Source organism: Zonotrichia albicollis, chromosome 2 (genome assembly GCF_047830755.1).
Source record: "Zonotrichia albicollis isolate bZonAlb1 chromosome 2, bZonAlb1.hap1, whole genome shotgun sequence".
NCBI classification, from domain to species: domain Eukaryota; kingdom Metazoa; phylum Chordata; class Aves; order Passeriformes; family Passerellidae; genus Zonotrichia; species Zonotrichia albicollis.
The window spans coordinates 2,742,766-2,762,925 of record NC_133820.1 but is presented as its reverse complement, the minus strand read 5'-3'; the positions used below and the strand labels follow the sequence as shown (position 1 = coordinate 2,762,925).

Below are 20,160 nucleotides of genomic sequence, written 5' to 3'. Positions count from 1 at the left end.
TGTGGGACAGTGTTAATTTTCTTGTTGGAATCAGGTATATGGGCAATTCCATAACCCTGGAAACAAATCTTTCTGAATGGACTCTGCACAGGGAAGAAATATTGTTCCATTCATCTAAAAATTAGATATAATTACCAATATGGTAAGACTTTGTACTCTGCTTCAAAAAATTTTATAGAAATAGAAGTACTTGAGAAAGGTCTGAATTGTAAGTAGATAAGCAATTAAGGAAAAGGAGTTTACCATAACAACTTCTAATTCTGACTGTTTAATTTTAGGTTTTGCGCTGCTCTAGCACAGCCATATTTGCCCTTTCTTGAGCTGGAATAAATTTGTTGGTTTATTCAGCTGCCCCAGGGGAGCCTCTGGGGAGCAAAAACCCTTTTGTGTGTTTGGACAGAAATTTCTGCGCGTCACGGGAACAAAGCTGATGGGATCTGGCAGTGCCCAGTGGGGACACAGTAAATCCATGGGCAGCAGTAGGATCTGGGGTTTGGTCACAGCATAAGCAAAGAGTGTCTGAAGCCATCCATGTCCCACTGTGACACTCCCCTGGAGCTGCTTCCCTTCACCTTTGTTAATCACATGCAAAGGTCGGGTGAGACGGGCACAGAGCTGATCTTGGCTGGCCACAAACTGATGCCCTCAAGGTTTACACTGCAGTAGCTTCAGCAGAAAATCTGTTAAGCTCATTCTCAGATTCCCTTCATTGGCATGTAGTTCATTGCTGATGTCTGTTGGATTAGCCTTGTTTTCCTTTTTTATTTTTTCAGTTAAATCAATCATTAACACCCTATGTTGGGTTTGAAGGGCATTAGGATATTCTTGCATCCTGCACATCTCAGACATTTGGACAACACTGACTGTGAATGGTTCAGGTATAGATGATTTCTTTTTTCCTGCGTTAGCTCATTTATCCTTTTTTTAAAATTAGGATCATGTATCTTATGTGTGTCTTATAAATATTTCCTGTTTGACAGTCCTGCTGCAGCAGGACCACAGTAAAGGAGGGTTTAATGGTGACAGCAACAAGGAAAACAGATTCTGACCCTTCTGAAAGTTCTACTTTCATTACTGATGGTGAATAAGAAGAGGAGAGAAGTGGGATAAGATCAGACTTGGAGAGGGGAAAGGTTACAACCAAAGTAGCACAGGAAAAATGCAAGAAAGGCTTTTTTGCTGAAGTCCTCCATCTTGTGAATGGTGATGCTTGCCTTTTTATACATAAAACTTCATTTTGCTGAAGAGTCAAATATCTCTGGACTGGTTTACTTCCCATGAACCATATTAGGAGGGTGGAGGCACATATGTATATGCATGCTATATGAGTATTAGGTTAATATGTGAAAGAACCTGAATTCTGACAGCACAGATTACGAACTTTGTGCTGAATCTTTATTTTTTTTCTCTGTTGAACAAATTCCCTTTTCCTGCACTCTCAACTCCTGATGGCAGTGCTCAAAGATGTTCTGAGCTTCTGCTTCCTTTAATTGACTAAGAGGTGACAAATAGCATATCTCCAAGGAGGACCCAATTTAAAGGCCACATCAGTGCAGAGTCTTCAGCTCAGGACAGTATTATAATAAACTTTATATTAAATAAATTCTCTACTGAGAATACCCACCAGCCTTTCCAAGTTTTTTTTCACCCTCCCAAAGTACAAAATTGATAAGGCACAGGCAAGGCTTAGGGCTGTTCTGGCTTGGGTTTAGCAGTTCCATGGATTCTGCTGCCCTCTCCCTCCCATCCTGGCTGACAAATCTTCAGTGGTAACAGCAGCTCTCTCTCCTTGACTATTATTTCAGAAGATGATTTAAGAAAGCACTTAATATCCTTAATGAGGACAGTAAATGATCCCAGTGGAACTGATATGCAAATATTTTTTTAGTGCCCTGCTGAATCAGGTTTGCAAGCCTTATTTCTAACCTCAGTGGCAGAACCACAATTTTCCTGCTGCTAACCACTTTCCCTCACCAAAGAGGGTTCATTTGGGAACAACTAATGCTTTCCCAATAACCTACTCCAGCTGAACACTTCTGTGCTTAGTAAATATTCAGTTGCTAAGAAGAGTAATGGATCCTTAAGTGTACATAAGAATGATTTATTGCATAATGTGAATTTACAGCCCATTACGGGAAATAATTACATTCCACTAATTACAAAACTTAATAGTCACTCCAGCCTTGGAAACAGCAGTGTGAGCAAGCAGATTTGCAGCCATGCATTCAAAAGAATGAACTACATGAGAAGCAGTTAGCTGAAAATCAGTTTACCATTTAACCCCATCTCAATTCAGAGATCTAATTCATGGCAAAGTTGTTTTGAATTAGGTTTTTTTCCCATGGTCAACTTTTCTAAAAACTTGGAGGAAATGGGATCATTAAAGAGAATGAGTAGAAGCATATTAAGAAAGTCCATCAGCCTTCAGATTGACCATATTTCTGGTAGAGTCCCTGAGGAAGAAATAAAATACTTTTTTGCCCACGATGTGGGTGGGTTTTGTAATGAGTTTGTAATAATTTGCTTTCCTCTATACAGTGCAAACACACTCCTGTGTCAGGTACTGCTGCTCAGGCAGTGCAAGGCCTGGTTCTCTCCTTTGAGCTGAGGAAATGATGGGGAAACTGCCAGAACCAATTCTGTAAATGTGCACAACAAAGGGCAACAAGTTTTCCTGGAGATTTCCAGCTGAAATATAGGCACTATTTCTTTGTATTTCTTTTACTCTTTGAAAGCTGCTTGACCTGTCAGCATCCTGACAAGGCTGCACAGGGCAGTGTGGACTGCAGGCTCTACAAGTGAGAGATGTGGAATTTAGGAGACAGATTTTTAGAGCAGGACCTGTTAAATTAAACAGGATAATTGCCAAGGACAATTTCAGTTTGATAGAATGGCATCTAATAGGTAGTGGAGCATGTTAATTGATATAAAGGTTTTGATGCTTAGTAAAGTGAATGTGATGCAAGAAGAAAAGCCACCCATTATGTGGAGTGCTCAGTTTAACCTTCAGAGTGACTCTTGTGAGTCTTAAGAAAAATTTCTTGGCAGATTATTTGTTTTGTCCTGGACTTGGAAAATTAAAACCATCATTCAGTGACCAAAAACGTTCCAGTTTAGCAAGATCCAGTCAGGAGCAGCAGATTGCCAGCAAATTGTCAATCAGTGTGCAAATAGTGGAGAGTGTACGGCAAAACTGTTGTTTTTGGATGCATGCACATTGCAGAAGAGTTTAAATGATAACACTGTCCAAAGCTGATGAATTTTCCTGGAGAATGAGATAACTTTAAGAGCACAATCAGTTGCCCAAGGGCTTATTTAAACACAACTGCAACTTTTGATTCCATGGCTTAACAAACTCTCATCAGTGTGAAGCTGGAAAAGCAATGTCTGGGCTACTGATGGATACCAGATGCATTCACAGGTTTGAAAATTCTGCACTTGATCTTATCAAGACATAGGAGAAATGTAGTCTTTTTTTAAGTATAGAACATAGAAAATATTGTTAGGTATTTGTAGCCAAAGGCATTGTTTCAAAACATAAGTCCCTTGACAAGTTTCAGTGGGCTTGAAAACAGCTGATTGGGGATTAAGATTTTTTTTTCTTTGTAAAAATACTGTAAATTTGAGATTTCATCAAAAGTGTTTTTTTTCCCTTCCCCATGTCAAACCAGTATTACTTCAGAACGAAAATATATGTCATTAAATGCCACTTGGCCTCAGCTCTAGCCAAGCTAGTTGATGTAAACGACTTTCATCTCACTCTCTCATCTGCTGCTTTCCTAACTTGCTTGCCATAAAATTATCAGTGAAGTAGCAATGCCAAAAAATACCTAGCTTTAATTCTTTGTTAATTAGTGCAGTTTCATCAGGTCCCAGGATTTACAGCTCCTGTACGGAAAATGGATTTGTTTTCTTTTCTACCAGCTAATCCACGTGCAGATGGAGATAGCTGCAGTTTTCTTTCTGCGCAATTTTGGTGTTGGCTAATCATTTAAAGGGGCTTTTAAAAAATGGGAGAAGTAAAAATGATGCATAGAAATCAGGAGGGAATTCAGTTATATGATGGTATTTGCCTGTCTGTTCAGGAAGTTCAAGCCTAAGGTTATCTTTTCCAGTCCACACATTTCCCAGGATTACAAACACAAGGATGAAGCTCATTTTCACCTCTGTTTACAAACTGGCTGCAACAAATTGCAATACACTTGAATAAATATGTTCATTGCTGTTGATTTAAACAAATACTTGCAAAACAAGGAGGTCAGATCCTGAGTTTTTCTAAGCACGTAGAATACAGTTCAAGACTGTTCAACACTGATATTTGCAATTCCTGCAGTGACAAGCAACCTAAATGTTGTTTCTGTGTCCTAAATGGGTGACTATCACTTACATCAAGGTGTTTTGGCATAAAAGGTTAAATAGAAAGATTGTTACTGCATTAGGTAACCTTGCCACTGACTTTCTTTTCAAACTGAAAAATAGATTTTACTCCAGCTGCAGCAAAAGCTGCTCAGCTCACTGATGGATGCATCCAGCCAACAGCTGGGGAATGATACAGTGAAGGACCATTCAAATGATTCAGCTGATATATGAGCACTGGCCTGAAATTTATGGCTGACAGAGAAAGGACTGGCCAGGCTCTGAGACAGGCAGGACTTAAATCCACGGTTTGTCTGCTGTTATCACTGTAGGATGCTGTTCATGTCAGCCTGCCACTCATGTCCTGCTACTCGTGTATATTGGAATATTTGGGCTTGGTTACATCCTGTGCCGTTGGAACTGCAGAGGCCACGTGCCTTAAATACAGTCTTCATTTATCATGTAGACTCTGTTTCTCCTCAGCAAGGGCTTCTCTTCAGAGTCTTGAACTTAATATCCACTCAGATTATTAGCAAATGTGAGAAAAGTTTCTTACACATATCCAAGCTAAGTATCCAAGGTTAAAATTGAATATTGCTGTGGTAAAGAAGGATGTAAAACTTACCAATGAAGGAGGGGCTTGAAGTTAAGCTACCCATAAATATCTTTGCCCCAAGACCCTCCTGTAGACTCCACATTTATTAAACAATCAGTATATATTTCAAACTATGCTATTTGCACAACTCAGCAGATTTTCTTTTACCCTTTCCTGAGGTCACAAACTCAACCTTCAGCAGACTTGAGCAAGATCATTATTGGTTTTCCTTCAACCTTAACTTAAGGCTGGATGTGAAATTATAAGATGTTTTCATGTCTGCTGCCAGGTAGGCAGCACCAAGTGCATGTGTGTGCAGGGAACCAACTCCCCTCACTGTGCCACAGTAATTCCAGCAGCTTTTACAGTAAAACAGTTTCTGCAGGCAGTGTGTGCACAAACGAGGAGTGCAAAGCTCTTTTAAACTTGCTAATGCACCCAGCAGCTAACTATGAATAATGATTTGCCAGGGTAAACATTAATATGCTCCTCACCTCCTGATGAAATGCCTGATGGGGCTTTGCCAGCCAGGCAGGTGCCAATCAAATGGGGATGTGTCAGTCCCCTCTGCTTCTCAGAACAGGCTGCTGAATTAACATCTCTGCTGGCTTTCTCCTAAACTTCTGTATGTTTTCACAGAAAATTTTCAATTTTCCTCTTGAATTTTGTTTAGCTGCCCTTTCTCGCTGGCACTTTGCTCTTGCATCCTGAAGTGTTTGTACCCAAGCCATTGATTGTCTCAAAAATCCATTATTGCCAGGGAGATCTCAACAGCATTCCAGCTGAAGCTGACAAGCAGATGATGGATTGTTATCATTAAACACTGATACTCATATTTTAAACAGTGCCCCAAACCTTCAAGGATTCAAAGTAGGATTCAAAGTTAGGAGAGTGGAAGACTGGAAAGATTAAAGCTTTTCATGGCTCAGAAATATGGCCAGGTAATGACTAAGTGATGAATTCTTCACCAATGTTTATGAAGGCTTTGGGGCTCCTTGCCTTTGACTATTCTAGAAAGGGAAGGTCTCAGATCCTTTTAATGTTGTATAAAATATGGTTTTATATGTAACACAGAAGCAACTTCTAGTCAGGTTTAAACTTGCAATTTTCCTCCTTTGTGTTGTGTATTAAATTGTCTTATCAGCTAGGTGTTTTAATGTTATATTGAAGTTCTAGCATAATTATATCCTAAATAATTAACAGTAATTTCTTTAGCATGGGCCAGGAAACTTAAATAATTGTTTTTATAGATGAGGAAAAAGTGGTTCCTTTTCTCCTGAACTACGTTCAGGTAAAACCCTGAATGTAGTTTTTCATGAAGCACTTAAACTAAAACTGTGACTAGACAGTACCAGGAATTGGATCATGCTCTTATCAAGTATCCTGATTGCTACTGAAAAAAATGCCATTTTTTTCAGCATTATATGTGGCATCATATTTTTCATTTTCTTTTTTAACAACTGATAACCTGAGGTCTTTGAAAAGGCTTAATGATTTTCAGTTTTATTCTGCCATGGTGATCTGATTCTACTTCTTTGCACTTTGTTGCTGCACTATTCCCGAGGCATGCTGCTAAACCACTGTAGCTGGATTTTGGACAGAGTAAGCTTTAATGAATGTTTATTTTAGACACAATGCCAAAAGAGGAAAAGAAAAAAAAAAAAGGCAATTTTCTCTCAGTCTTTGAAAGGAAATTCACTAACTGGATTTCTCCTTCCCGGTTTACTGCTGAATTTAGGTCTGTATAGAACAGTCCTATTTCAAAAAGCAGACACTTGGTGCCACTTGCTTGCTGTCTTGGTTTGAAAAGGTGTCTGCTGAGGAAGGCAGGAGCCTTCCTTGAAATGGAAAATGTAAACCCCCTCCCTTCAAATTATTACAATTTTTAAATTAAGGGACTCTCAGACAAAGGTATGGGAATAGAAATAATAGTTCTCTACTAGGAAAATTAAAAATACAAATCCAGTAGTACAAAAAAGAAAACAAAGCACTGCCAGAGTCAGAATAGGAGCTGACCCCCGTGTGTCAGGGGGTGTCCCAGCCCCATCCCACGGGGGCTCAGCCCTCCTGCAGTGCCAGCTGTGGCTCTGCTGCAGCAGGGATCCTGCACAAGGGGGGAGTTTTCCTCTGCAGCTCCAGAGCTGCTGCAGATGGGCCTGGGCTCCCTCTGGCCATGCAGGGCAGCAGAAAGCTGCTCCTCTGGCAATGCAAGGGGGCAGAGGCTGCTGGGGTGTCCCAAAGCTCAGATTGGATCCAGGCAGGAATGCTTGGCTCCTCCCCTGGGCAGAGCATCTCCCCATGGGATGGTGGAATTTTATGATGTAATTTTATCAGTCATGCAGGGACACTCATGAGCTCATTAACAGAAGAGATCTCCTGGAGGGAGGATTGGCTGTGGAAGAGATAAAGAAAACTGCCCAATCAACAGAAGATAATTGCCCCGCCTCGAAGATGGTGATAGAATACACAACCCAACTACATCTTTCAACCTAAGACGCTCTCCAAAGGGGCAAACGAGGCTGCTGATGAGGAACAGCAGTGTCTGTGTGCTCTGTGTGGCATCATCTCAGCATTTGCCACAGTCCTGAAGAGCAAACCCCCCTGCAAACCTGCCATGGTATGTGGTGTTCCAGGGGATGGCTCAGCACCTGCACACAGCCAGCCTTCTGTACCTTGAGAGCACTCATGTCACTGTCATATTTTCTGGAAAAATCTCTTTGGCAGGATTTCTTCTGGGAAGCTGAGAAGCCTCAGGGAAAAAATGGAAACAATAATTATAGAATTTGCTTCTCCTGTGTTTTGCTGCTTTGGACTGTGGTTTGGAGATTTTTATCCAACATGTGAATTGTTTTGACTTTATGACCAATCACTGTCCAGCTGTGTCGGACTCTGGAAGGAATCACAAGTTTTCGTTAGTATCTTTTTAAGCCTTCTGTAAGTATCCTTTCTCTATTCCTTAGTATAGTTTTAGTATAGTATAGTATGATATAGTATAGTATGATATAGTAATTAGCCTTCTAAGAACGTGGAGTCAGATTCTCAATTCCTCCTTCGTCCTGGGGACCCAGCCAATGCCACACACCTGGCTCAGGGTGGGGCACTCAGTGCCTTAAATTGTTCAAGGATTTTCGCATTCAGTCCCTGGCTGGAGTTTCCCCAGTGTGGGTACAAACACGTCCTGATGGCTCTGACTAATGGGGGCATCGACAGTTCTGTGTTTAGAACCCAGCACAGTCTCTGCCTTCATCCTCCTGAACACACCCTGTGAAAGATTTTTCATCTGTGCTCCATTACCTGCCAGGAAAGGCACTGTGACATCCCTCTTTGTTCCCCTGAGCTCTGCTTTCCTCTTGAAAGGGCACGAGGAGGGGAAGGGGTTTTGGGGACGTGCTTTAAATGCCACACTTCATGAAGGCATCATGCCTTCATAATCTTTCTCCCAGCACCTTTTTCCAGTGAGGGGTGGTCAGGTTTCTGTCAGAGAGCCCCTGTTCATCTCCAGGCGTCCCTCAGCAGGCAGCCCAGCCGTGACACCGAGGAAATAACAGCTTGCCACCTCTTCAGAGGCAGAGTCACCTTGGAGCGTCTCTGCTGCCTTTATTTTTCTCCCTCAAAAAATGCTCTTTAGCCTGTTATATATTTCCTTTTTTTTTTTTTTTTTTGTTCCCCCTCAGTGACTAGCAAGATGCAATTTGGTTTTGCTTACACTGCTGTCAAAAATGGAAATGGTTTGGATGCAAATTTTAACCTTAAATTGACTTGAAACAAGATGAAACTGTACAAAAGAGGATCAGCAAACACACAAAAAGAAAAAAAATCTCTCTTTTTTTTCCTATAGGTGACTGCCCTATTATTACATGCGATAAAGTATGTCATTTATTCAGACTACTTATATATTTACTTTATATACTATTTATTCAGAGTAGCCATATATTAGTAAATGCTAACTTCCATTTATTTACTAAATTATTCCTTTCCACTTCTGATTTCCATCAAACTTTATCTGTGACTTTGACTTTAATCAGGAAAGCCTAAAAATAGAAATCTAAATTTGCAATTAAAGCTTACAGTTTAATAAGTATCTGACATTTTTTTGCAGGCATGATATTGCTGGGGGGAAAAAAAAAAAGGAAAAAACCAGCAGCTTATTCTAAAGTGCTATTTTTAATTAATGAGTTATCTTTCCAGGGTCCAAATTATCCTGGATTATGGGACTGCTAGCTCTCACTCCTCATTTAGAGCCATGCGTTTTGAGGAAAACAGTTCTGCCAATTTCTCAATACCTCAGAAAATTCTCTACTTTAAATTACTCTCTGAACTGGTTTACTTTAATGAACTGACATAGGGAAAAAAAAATACCTTCAAAGCAAATCTGTGTGCCAAGAGGATATGGCTGGAAAAAGCTGGTTTTAACTCTTCAAACAGTTTAACCTACTCACATTAGAAACCTCTGCTTTTCTGGTTTAAAAGTCTGGGCAACCAATACCACCTCAATTATTTTATTTTAATTCTAGAAAATATAATGAGTAACAGATAGAGAAGCAAAGGATTTATTAGTTTTAAAATTATGCTGATGCATTTCTCTGATGTCAGATAAATTATTTTGTTTAAGTTAAATTTAATTGAAATATTAAACAAGCATTATTATATTAATGTTAAATGTTTCCTTAGCAAAGCTTTCCTCAGAAATAGATCCCACATTGCAATTTCCACATCAAAATTACACCTTCGCATGTGCAGAGTCTCCCAGAAACTTCATTATTTTCAGCCCAGAGGCTTCCACTTTGGGAGAATTTTAATTCTGAAGAATGCTTAATCTTCCCTATGAGAAGAAATCAGTTCATTGAAAACATAATCAAATGAACAAACAGAAAAACAAACAAAACACCCCAAACAACAACCTACTACTCTGTTCCTGTTAAAATTTAGTCCACATGGAGATCAAAGTACATTAACACCATCTGAGAGGTGTGCTGAAGCTTTTATTAAAAATTCAGATGAACATTAACGCAGCAATAAATATGATGATGATAATATTAATAACAGTAATGATAATAATAGTGGTTACTGGGATTGGTTTGTGTTGTATTCACTCTGCAGAGATTATGGCCATAAAACAAGGAGTTGCAGGAATAAGTGAGCTCTTCATTATTATCATTCCAATGGCTCCCCAATGTGCACTTGGGAAAAAACCTCAAGCACTGTGGGAAGTTAATGTGAGCACTCTGCTACCTTTCCCCAAAGGTTAATAATCCACCTCTGCACATGTGAAGTACCAGAGGCCCTAATCTGTGCTAAACTAAGGAATTTCACTTTAAATCTTCTTTTCTTCCAAAAAACCCTCTTGATAAAAGCACACTGGCTAAACTGCAGGCTACATTATTTTCCCAGCCGAGTCGCTGTGGTGAGACAAGGCAGAAGGGAAAGTCCTGGAGGAATTCCTCGAAGGGGAAAAATATCCTAAGTGAAAATGACAGTCAGAGAAGCAAAGTTTATGGAAAAAGAACCAACTTTCCTTGCCAGCACTGACCACACAACTTTGGCTGTTTGCAAGAACAGTTTATGACCTTTGTGAGTTTTTCTGCAAGCTTAATTTAGCAGCTTCTTTTGTAGCTAAGGTGAAGTCAGAAGAGGTCACATGTAAGCTGAGGAAGCTCACTTGCATAAATTCTGCAGCTTTTATGCAGTGACACCACTTTTGGCATTTTAGCCTCTTCTTCCCTCAGGCCTGCAGGACACAGGACCATGAGTAAACTCAAAATAAATTGAATTATTCAATATTCTCCACCTTAAACATTCGAAGATCAGGACTCGCCTCCCTCTCCCTATGCTCTCTGCATAGCATGAATTAAGTTCATTATTTTTTTTAAACGTGGGGTTATTTTTTTCCCAGCTAAATATGCGAAGCCCTCCATTTGCTTTCACAGAAATGTGTTTCAAAAATGTTCTCAGCTCGTTGAACTGGAAACATTTTTTTTTTTTTAATTAAAAAATGCCAACAGAGATCCTCACAAGCATCTGAGAATTTTAGAAGACAGAATAATCTGAGGTATGAGATGTTGCCACATCATTCCTGGAATGACTTCTACATATGCTCCACAACATTACTCTTTGGAGAGAAATTACAGTTGGAAAAATGGGTGTGGTAAACAGGAAATTAATTGCTGATCACCTGTTTTCAGGAAGGAAAAGTAGGCAAGTGTATAAACAACTGTGATTTTAATGCAGAATAAACTGCTATTTAATGTTTCTAATTTACATATTTAAAAAGGAATATATAGTGGTTGAGCAAGGTTATTAGTATGGCAATTGTAGTACAGTAATCTAATGTACAATGCCTCTGTTCAGTCTAACTTCCAGTGGAGAACTTTACTGGAAAAAAATATACTGGTATTTTCTTTAAGAAATGCACTATTTAATCCTTTGGACTTGGAGATTTCTTCAGTATTCTTGGCTACCTTTTTTCATTGCATATAAAATAGTTCTGTTCTTTCTGAGTGTTGACAGAACAGCTGCATTCTGCTATTTCCACAGAAAGGAAAAGATAAAAAAAATCAGTTTTGTCCCTGGTTTTGGTTGAGAACTGGTTTCTTGTATTTTTTTTCTAAGGAACTCTTGTTCAGACTGTACTGGGTCTTCTGTACAAGTGAGTTTAGTGGCTGCTGCAGGGAGTTTCTGGGATTTTTGCTTGAAAAACACCTAGAATGCTTGCATTAAAAAAAAAAAAAATCAGATTACTCTGCTACAGTGATCACTATCAGGCTTACTCACATCACCTAGACCTAATGATGTTGTCTGAGGGAATTGTAGGTCCTAAATTCTTACTGTGCCATATAACTTGTTTATTGATGCCTGTGTTTAAAAAAGTGATGGGAATAAATAACCCAGTAAACAACAGGAAAAGCAAGAAAGAACTTGCTCAGATTGCCAATTTTGGTATTCTTTCTCTTGGGAAACATTCATTTCATTTATGTTTTTTTAAAAAATACTTAGAAAAATAATCCAGTATGTATAATGATATCAACTAATAATACTAGAATATATACATTAATAATGCATTAATATATACAATTGTATCCAGTAATAGTACATGTATATATAATAATAGACAATACTTCATTAAAAACGAGGAAGCTTTCCTGAGATTACCAACTTTGCTTCTCTTTTTCTTATGAAACATTTATTTTTTGGCATTTTTGAATCAGAATAATGACTGAAATGTGCTTTCAATTTTTTTGTTGATAAAAACATGAAAGTTCACCCTTGCATTCCTATCACATTTAACTTGACACAAGAATTCAAAATATTAAAGGATACATCTCTGTTGGGAGTGTAAATTATTTGGATGTTACAAACCATCTAATAATTTTTACAACGCTTGTAAGGTGAGAATGGCATCCAATTTGAGCAGTTGTTTGGAGAAAGGTGGCAAACTTTGTCTCAGTGACATAAAGTACTTTAGCAAGAATGAAAAACAGCACTAATGCTGCAAGAGAAAGAGATAAATTGAGACCTATAACACAGGAAAAAAAGTGAATTTTCTCTTTATTTACTGCAGGTGCTGTGTTTGACAAGCCAGCCACTGGAAGATGTTCTTTCTGAGGTAATCCTTTCCTAACCGTGATTAGAGAAGTGGCATATCCTGCTCTGAATTCATACATTTAATTCCATCCCTGTGCCAAGCACAGGCCAGGTGCTTTTAATAGGAGACAATAGAGAAATATAAAATGAACCCACAGCTTTACACTCTCAAATCTGCTTCTATCAGGCTGCCCTGAAAAATGAAGGTGCCCTAGATTGAGGAGTTTTAAGGATCAGTGCAGCTTTTTTGTCCCAATTCCATCTAGCTGAGGTCATGGTCATGCATCCTGCCCCAGTGTCTGCTGACAAAGCAGCACCAGCCCTCTCTTAATGAGGAATTTTGCCCAATTTCTTTCCTTTTGGTCCCACCCCAGCTGATCCGGCAGATCATGGGAGTGCTCTCTTTGTGTGACCTGCATTAGTTTAAATGTTGGACTGAAAAAGTCTAATATGTCTAATATTGGCTAATTTTCACTGATCAGCCTAGAGGGGAAGGGGAAGAAAGGGAGGAAGGAAATTCCCCCTTGTTGCAGAACAGCCCAGCAAGGGGCACTCCTAGAGCCCCATTTTTCATGAAAATTGTTCTAATTAACAAATATTAAAGTACTGCCTGCATGCAGCAGTCATCACTCGGTTGTTCTGTACTCTTCCCTTTCCTTCTGGTTTTAGCAATGCTGGCAAGCTTTTGGAGATGGCAAACCCCACTCCCCCTGTTTTGGAGATAAATTGTAGGAGAAAATAAAGAGCAAAGAGGTGAAATGACCAAAGTGGCCTAAAGAGATAAAGATAGGGTTAAAAATGAAATTTCCAGAGTCACAGCTCAATATTTTAACCATTCCTTGTTGTAGCATTTTTAAGTGTTTCTGGATGCACAGATCCCTTCACCAGGCAACTTTTATGGAATAAACAAATGTCATTTCCATGGGCATCAGAAACAAGTGTCTAGCCCAAGGAAACATAAATGACTTGACAAAAACTATTCCCTGTGTCAGGGACAGAATTACAATAGGAAAGTGGAAATTTCACCTCATAATTTGTAGCATTATTTTTGTTCCCTCCAAATTTCCTTAGACTCCTGTAAATAATGATATCTCATGCACACTTTAGAGGAACAAAGAACAGTCATTATTTTGAACTACTTATTTTACTCTTGTAGCTGAAAAAGTCAGTTTATATCCACCTGCAATATTTCCAGCTTCTGTTTTATGGAGTTCTCACCATGTTTTTCACCATGAGAATGCCAGTACAGGTAATGGAATTAATCTAGAAACATATTTGTCTTTATTTTGTTTCAGTATTACTTTGTGTTCTGTTAGTTTTTCAATATTACCTCATTTCTGAAAGTATGGGTCAATATTTTTAAAGTACTATGGATACTTAATTGTTCTTTCAGTGTGTACTATACATTAATATTTCCAAGTTTTATGACGAGAAACATTTTCCAAAAGGTGCCTTTTCTACTTATCTTTCTAACTTCTTGCAAAAGTAAACTGAAATGAAAATGAAAGGCATATATGAGACACAGATTTCAGTGTAATTTTTTTTCTGATCTTTTCTGGTCCATGGTAAGTGGTTGAAATAATTTGCTTTCCCAACATCATTTTGAACAATATTCGGTATGAACAAAATGATCATGTCTAAACCGATGTGCTGCCACATTCAAAATGCTTTCAATGTTTACCCAGTCTTGTACATCTTTATTTTACACTGCAATTTAAAAGATAGATCATCCTTCTGCCTCACCCAAACAGGGAATGTTTATTATCCAGAACTTTGCAAGTTTCAGTTGTTTTTTGGAGACATTTCAGTGACACTACTATAAAGAAAACAGGAAATAAAGGATGTGCACTCATTAACCAATAGTCAGTTTAAAAATGAAATTTCTGCCTTTCAGAGTTATGTGAAGAAATAAAATTCAAGACTGCAGAGTAAATGAAGAACTTCATCTTATTTTGGCAAACATATTTTTGCATGCTCATATGAATGTTTTCATTATTATGTAGTGTAAAAGAGGAACCACCGGAGAAGTTTCCTGTGCTTACAGTTTCAGTCTTTTTTTCTAACTTCAGAAGTTTTACAAAGCTTGAGCTATAAATTATAGAGAGCTGGTAAATTATTCAAAGCAGTTAAGGTAATTATTGATCTTGTATCATACAATAGTTAGTAATAGTCATCATTAGTTTATTATCATGTATCCATAAGTGGTTAATCCCTTATACTTTTCCCTTTCCTCCTTAGAGACTGCTGACATGTATTTCCTTATAAACTCTATCAGCTGATAAGTAACACACAGAATATTGGCCAAATTTTGTGTTCAAGTTTCATTTCCATGAAATGTGACTTCTTATTTATCATGAAGAAAGCATAATTGGCCACATAGTGGAAAGTTGCATATGCAATATATATTTTTATTCCAGCAAGCATGACATGTTTTATTAGAGGGAGTGAGACACACAGACTTTGTACTTTTGAAGGGTCCAAAAATTAATGGACTTTTCTGTTTTGTTTTCTCAGGAAGTTATTTTACCTTCAAGTGCAGAGGAACTTGGCTTATTTGCACAAAGTGTAAGGAAGGAAACAAAAAGGAAAGAAAAAAATCTCCTGGCGTATTTGCACAAAGTGTAAGGAAGGAAGCAAAGAGGAAAGAAAAAATCTCATGGCATGTGGAAAAAATTTCTTTCCTGCAGCAGAGCTGCTGGGATTCCTCTGCAGCCATTTGCCTTGCAGGAGAGGAGATTGGAAATGCTGTCCCTGGAGTGAGCAGATGGTGCCAATAATGACTGACACCCCTGGAGCTGTGCAGACACAGGCATCCTCAGCTCCTGGCAGCCACTGACGCAAGTTACAGAGTGGGAAAGGACCAAGTTTTCAGGTCCTATTACAGGTGAGGTGCCTAAAACCTGTGCCTGCCTTTCAAACCCTTTATTGTGCCTTGTTTTGGAGGAATGAGGAGGAGAAGCTGGTAGGGAGCGTTGCCAATGCTTTCAATAATGGTGTGACACAAAGGTAAATGCTCCAACTGGCCACTTTCTCTGTTCTTTGCTAATCTTTGAAGAATGCCACTCCCAAACCAGTTGTGTGCAAGTTGATAAGCAGAAATTATAAATTAGCAACACTGTTTCATGCTTCTAATCAGTGTCATGCTTCCAATAAACAGGAGGGTGCTTAAAACCCACTGATGTGACTTGACCCATCCTCTTTACAGCTCATTTGCCTCCGACTCTAAATGTCAGATTTCCATACGGAAATCAAGCAGCCTCTTTGCATGGAAACCTTTCAAGACCATGCAAAGAGTGAATCCATAGAAAGCTGTTCCAGATGATGGTAATGGGGAGTTCAGTTCATGCGTGTCACTGCAAAAAGTGCCATTTAGTAGTTATTGAAATTGAACTTAAGCAATGCAGTCGTTTGAAAGTAGTTTAGGAAGGGCATCTGCTGAGTGGAATTAACCTAAAAATGGATCCACACTGAGGATGTTTTTAAATATAAAAACTGAGCATGTTTTTAAATATATTTTCTCATATCCCTCTGATATCCTGCCTGACACACAAGTTCTGACTGCTAAATAAAATATCCTCCCCTGCCACAAGTTTATAGAAAAGCTGCATTCTATTTTGATAAAATTAAGTTAATGATGACATGAAATCCTTTGGAAAAAAATAAAGTGCACAATTTTCCATTATTAAGACACTTCTCTGGAAGTATCACATGCCTGGTTTCCCAGCCACATGAGCAGCCTTGCTCTTTGCTGTTTCAGAAAACTCACCTGTGTCAGTCAGCAGGCAGGCTCACAGGAGATGCTGAGTCTGAATTTAGGACAGCCCCTGTGTGTGTCCATGCACCTCCTGAAGCTGGGCTGCATCAGGGATGAAGCTGAGTTCAGATTTTCGTGCAGCAGAAACAGAACAGGACATATCTTGGCAGGACAGCTGGAAATGGAGACAGGAATTTCTTGGCTGATACCTATTTTTGTGATGTTTAGTGCATTCTATTTAATAAGCACTATGGATTATATCCCCCAGCATTCTTGGCTTTGTGGAACTCTGAGAAACAGTGTAAAATTAAATGCTACCAAATGGAACACAATACTTAAGTCCTGCTCCCCATTTTTAAAACCCATAAATGACTTCTTAACAGAAAAATGGGATATTTCAGACATTCAGATAATTTACTTCCATGGTGAACAAATGAAGGAGAGCTGAATTTGACACTGAGGGTTTGCATTCATACTCTTAAATAACTATTGTCTCTGTTTTGAGTAGGCACAGTGATGGGGTCTGCTAATTGCCAAAATAAATTGATTTATATCAGAAAAAAAGCATTGCCTGAAGCAGTGCGTATTGCAAAATACATTTCCATAAAAACCTGCAAAACTGCTCTCCTGTCTTTCCTTTCCTTTAACAATGGTATTATTACACTTCAGAATTACAATCTTTTACAGTTGCTAGGTTATAAACTCTTTGTGCTATATGAATTATTCCATGTTATTTATTTTTTTTTTGACAGAACACAAGACAATTCTCAAATTACAAAAGCTTTCAAGCTACTTGAATGATATGCTACTCTGGAAATAACAAAATCATTCATTAATAACCCAAATAACAAAAAAATGGGATTTAAGAATGATCAGTCACATCCCTGTTTCCTTCTCTATCTACTGGTAGCATGAATTAGATTTTATGTAGAAATAAATCTCCTTTACTTTTTATAGTAATTCAAAAGTTAAATGGGGGAAATTATGACAATGAAATCTCAAAAAGAGAAAAAGTCTTGAGTAAGTTCTCATGGATATCTTTTAAAGATTTCACAAAATATAAATTTGGGTTAGGAAATATTAGCAAATGTAAGGATGTATTATGAAGATCTCATTAGTAATTCAACAGTTTTTGAGGAATTAATAGAATTATATTTTTCCAGTTAAAATAACACAGTAGGCCAATGCAGTAATGACATTAAGTACCAAGGCAAAGAAAAAATTTTAAAGAGTTCCTAAATATATATAATATAATAATATATACACAAGCTGCAGGTATGGTACAGTGATCCACAATGCTCTGGGGAAAGACAAGGAGTTTGGGTAACAAGGCCCTGCTGTAGATTAGATTAGATTAGATTAGATTAGATTAGATTAGATTAGATTAGATTAGATTAGATTAGATAAAATATGATGTAAAATGGTGCTTCAGCAGTCTAGATCATCTCAGTCCTCTGCACAAAATGGTTTCAGATCAGTGAAATCGATGAGGAATCAAAGAACTTTCCCACTGAGATGCTCATTTCTACTTGTAGCAATGGTGCATAGGTAAATGAAAATTATAAACTCTAGGTTCATAATGCCTTGAAACTAATTATTCATCCTAGAAAAGATTGATGACATGTGACAGCCTCTGGCTGAGATGGCCCCATCCAAAGTGTTTCTCCTCTTCCTTTGCTGTCAGGCACAAAGCTGGCATTGAAAGAATTTCTCCATTTGGCTAAGATCTTCCCACCCACTGCTTTTCTCTCCATTTCTTGTCTCTGAGATTGCCAAAAGCTGCCCCAGCAGGGATTCTGGGGTAGCAGGTATTAAATCTGCCTCGCTTTTCTCCTGGCTTTCGAGGTTTTTCTGTTCCCTGTCTGTCACCTTCAGCACTGGCAGTGGTGACATAGCCCAGAGCTGTCCTCATGCTCTGCCATTTCCCTCCTCCCACCCCTCTCCTGATTAACATTTTATATGGGTTTATATATGCCACTGGAAATGAGTTCGCTGTGATCATTAGACTGCAGTTGATCTGATGCATAGCAAATATTTCTTAGAGCTTTCTTTGTTTTAACACAGGGGTTGGATTTATTTTATTTATTTCCCTTCAAACTTTTCGCTGTGCACACGTTGTGCTCTCCTCAGTCCAGAATTTTGAAGCACGGAGCTTTCATGTTTCATAAGAGCTTCCCGAGTTTTATTTTGAACCTTGTTGTTTTGATAGTTCTTTATTCTGTCAGCAATGACTGTAATAGGGTGGAACTCAGGGGAGAGGGAGGTTTGTGCTACAAAAAGTCAGTATTTTTTCTGAGATCCCTTATGCTGGGGTTATGTCTGACTCTAAAAAGACTTGTCTAACCACACATTCTGTCAATCATCCAAAAGAGGAGATCTATATTCAGTCTTCATTCAGCCCCTAGGAGAAACCAGACAAGGCATCCCAACAAAATAAATGTAGGAACTGGCCAGAAAAAGATGGGAAATCCATAGATTCCAATTGTTTTTCTTCTGCTGTAGAGCTGGGCCTTCTGTATGCAGTAAGATAAATACTTAGTTTTTCCACTGATGTATGGAAACAAACATGGAATTACTGTGTCCCACCATCCCTTAAAAAAAGGTAGAAGCATCCCAAAATAAGGTTATACTGAGGAATTGGGAGGGGTTGATAAACATAAAATTGCAAAGGTTACCTTCTATCACAAAATAGAAAAGGAATCATTGGTGCCCAGAGGATGGACAGCAAGGGTGGTTTCACTAAAAGCTGTGCTGAAGTCACTTTGTTTATCCTTTCACTCTACACTGAGTACAGCAGGCACAGGGATTTTATGGCATCCAGTCCTACACAGTAAATGACTTCTGCAGCCGGATATACACAAGGCCAAGGTGCTCCATAGCTTGGCATTCCAGAAAATCCAACAGATCCACTCAGCTCTTTGTGTTTTATCCCCTGACAAGTTAGAACTCTATTGTGTTGCCTCCACACACATGCAGAGCACTTCTTTCTTCCTAAAACACAGGTCATTCAGCAAATAATAATTATGAATTAGTGTATTCTCAAAATAAAATTTAACCATGGCATAAAAAGAGTACAATTCCTCAGGTAGCCACAGCTGACCCACATCCATCCAGGATCTGAGTGACTTCAAATTAGATGTGTGAATCAGCTCCAGTTTCCTAAATGCCTGAGCTGAGGAAGGCTGAAATATGGTGAGTGAAGATACTGGAGAAGGGAAGTCCCTGGAGGCTGCAAACTGAGGGGAGAGGGTTTAGCTTGGTAAACTTTTGAAAATCTGCCTCAAAGTGGAATAACCATTACAGGAACCAGCAAAAAGCACAGCAGATCATATTCTCATCATCATTTTCTGTGCACAGAGCAGGTAATACCTTTTTCAAGTGGTCTCTGAATGGGCTTGTAGTTGCCAGAGGACACAGAAGTTATTGCTTTGGTCATGTTTGACTGGGGCCGCTTTTTCCTTTATTCTTTCTGGAGGGTCTCACAGGTTTATTCTGTAAAAGGTCTTCCCTTTAAGGCCTTCCAGGGAAGGACTGGGATCTTCTGCTCATTGTCTTTCTGTCTGAACGTCTCTTCTTGAAGATTTCTCTCTATGAAAAGCATATCAATAGCTGTCATATTACTTCTACATCTAATTAATTTTGGTTCTGTAGTTATGGATCTATGCTTTCCTTCTAGAAGATAAATGGCAAAATCACTGAGCTAGCAAAACAGTCAGGAGTTGAGAGGGAGTGGAAAACAAACAAACAAATACAAACCAAATTTCAATTGAGATAGCAGTGATCTGTGGGTTAAAAAGAAGAAATAAGGTGCACACTCTCAAATAGTACGTTGGAATCAAAACCTCTGGACTGACATCGATGGAGATTGTGTTGC

At 38.6% G+C, this 20,160-nt stretch overlaps 1 long non-coding RNA gene across 1 annotated transcript in view; it reads left to right on the top strand.

The window, feature by feature from the left end:
• Positions 1 to 20,160, top strand: part of LOC113459823 (uncharacterized) — a 66,770-nt gene that overhangs the window by 27,513 nt on the left and 19,097 nt on the right. Inside the window, exons 5-8 of the long non-coding RNA XR_012577693.1 lie at positions 7,286 to 7,568; positions 7,676 to 7,885; positions 12,510 to 12,554; positions 15,047 to 15,538. This is a non-coding gene — a long non-coding RNA (uncharacterized LOC113459823). The remainder of the gene's footprint in view (positions 1 to 7,285; positions 7,569 to 7,675; positions 7,886 to 12,509; positions 12,555 to 15,046; positions 15,539 to 20,160) is intronic.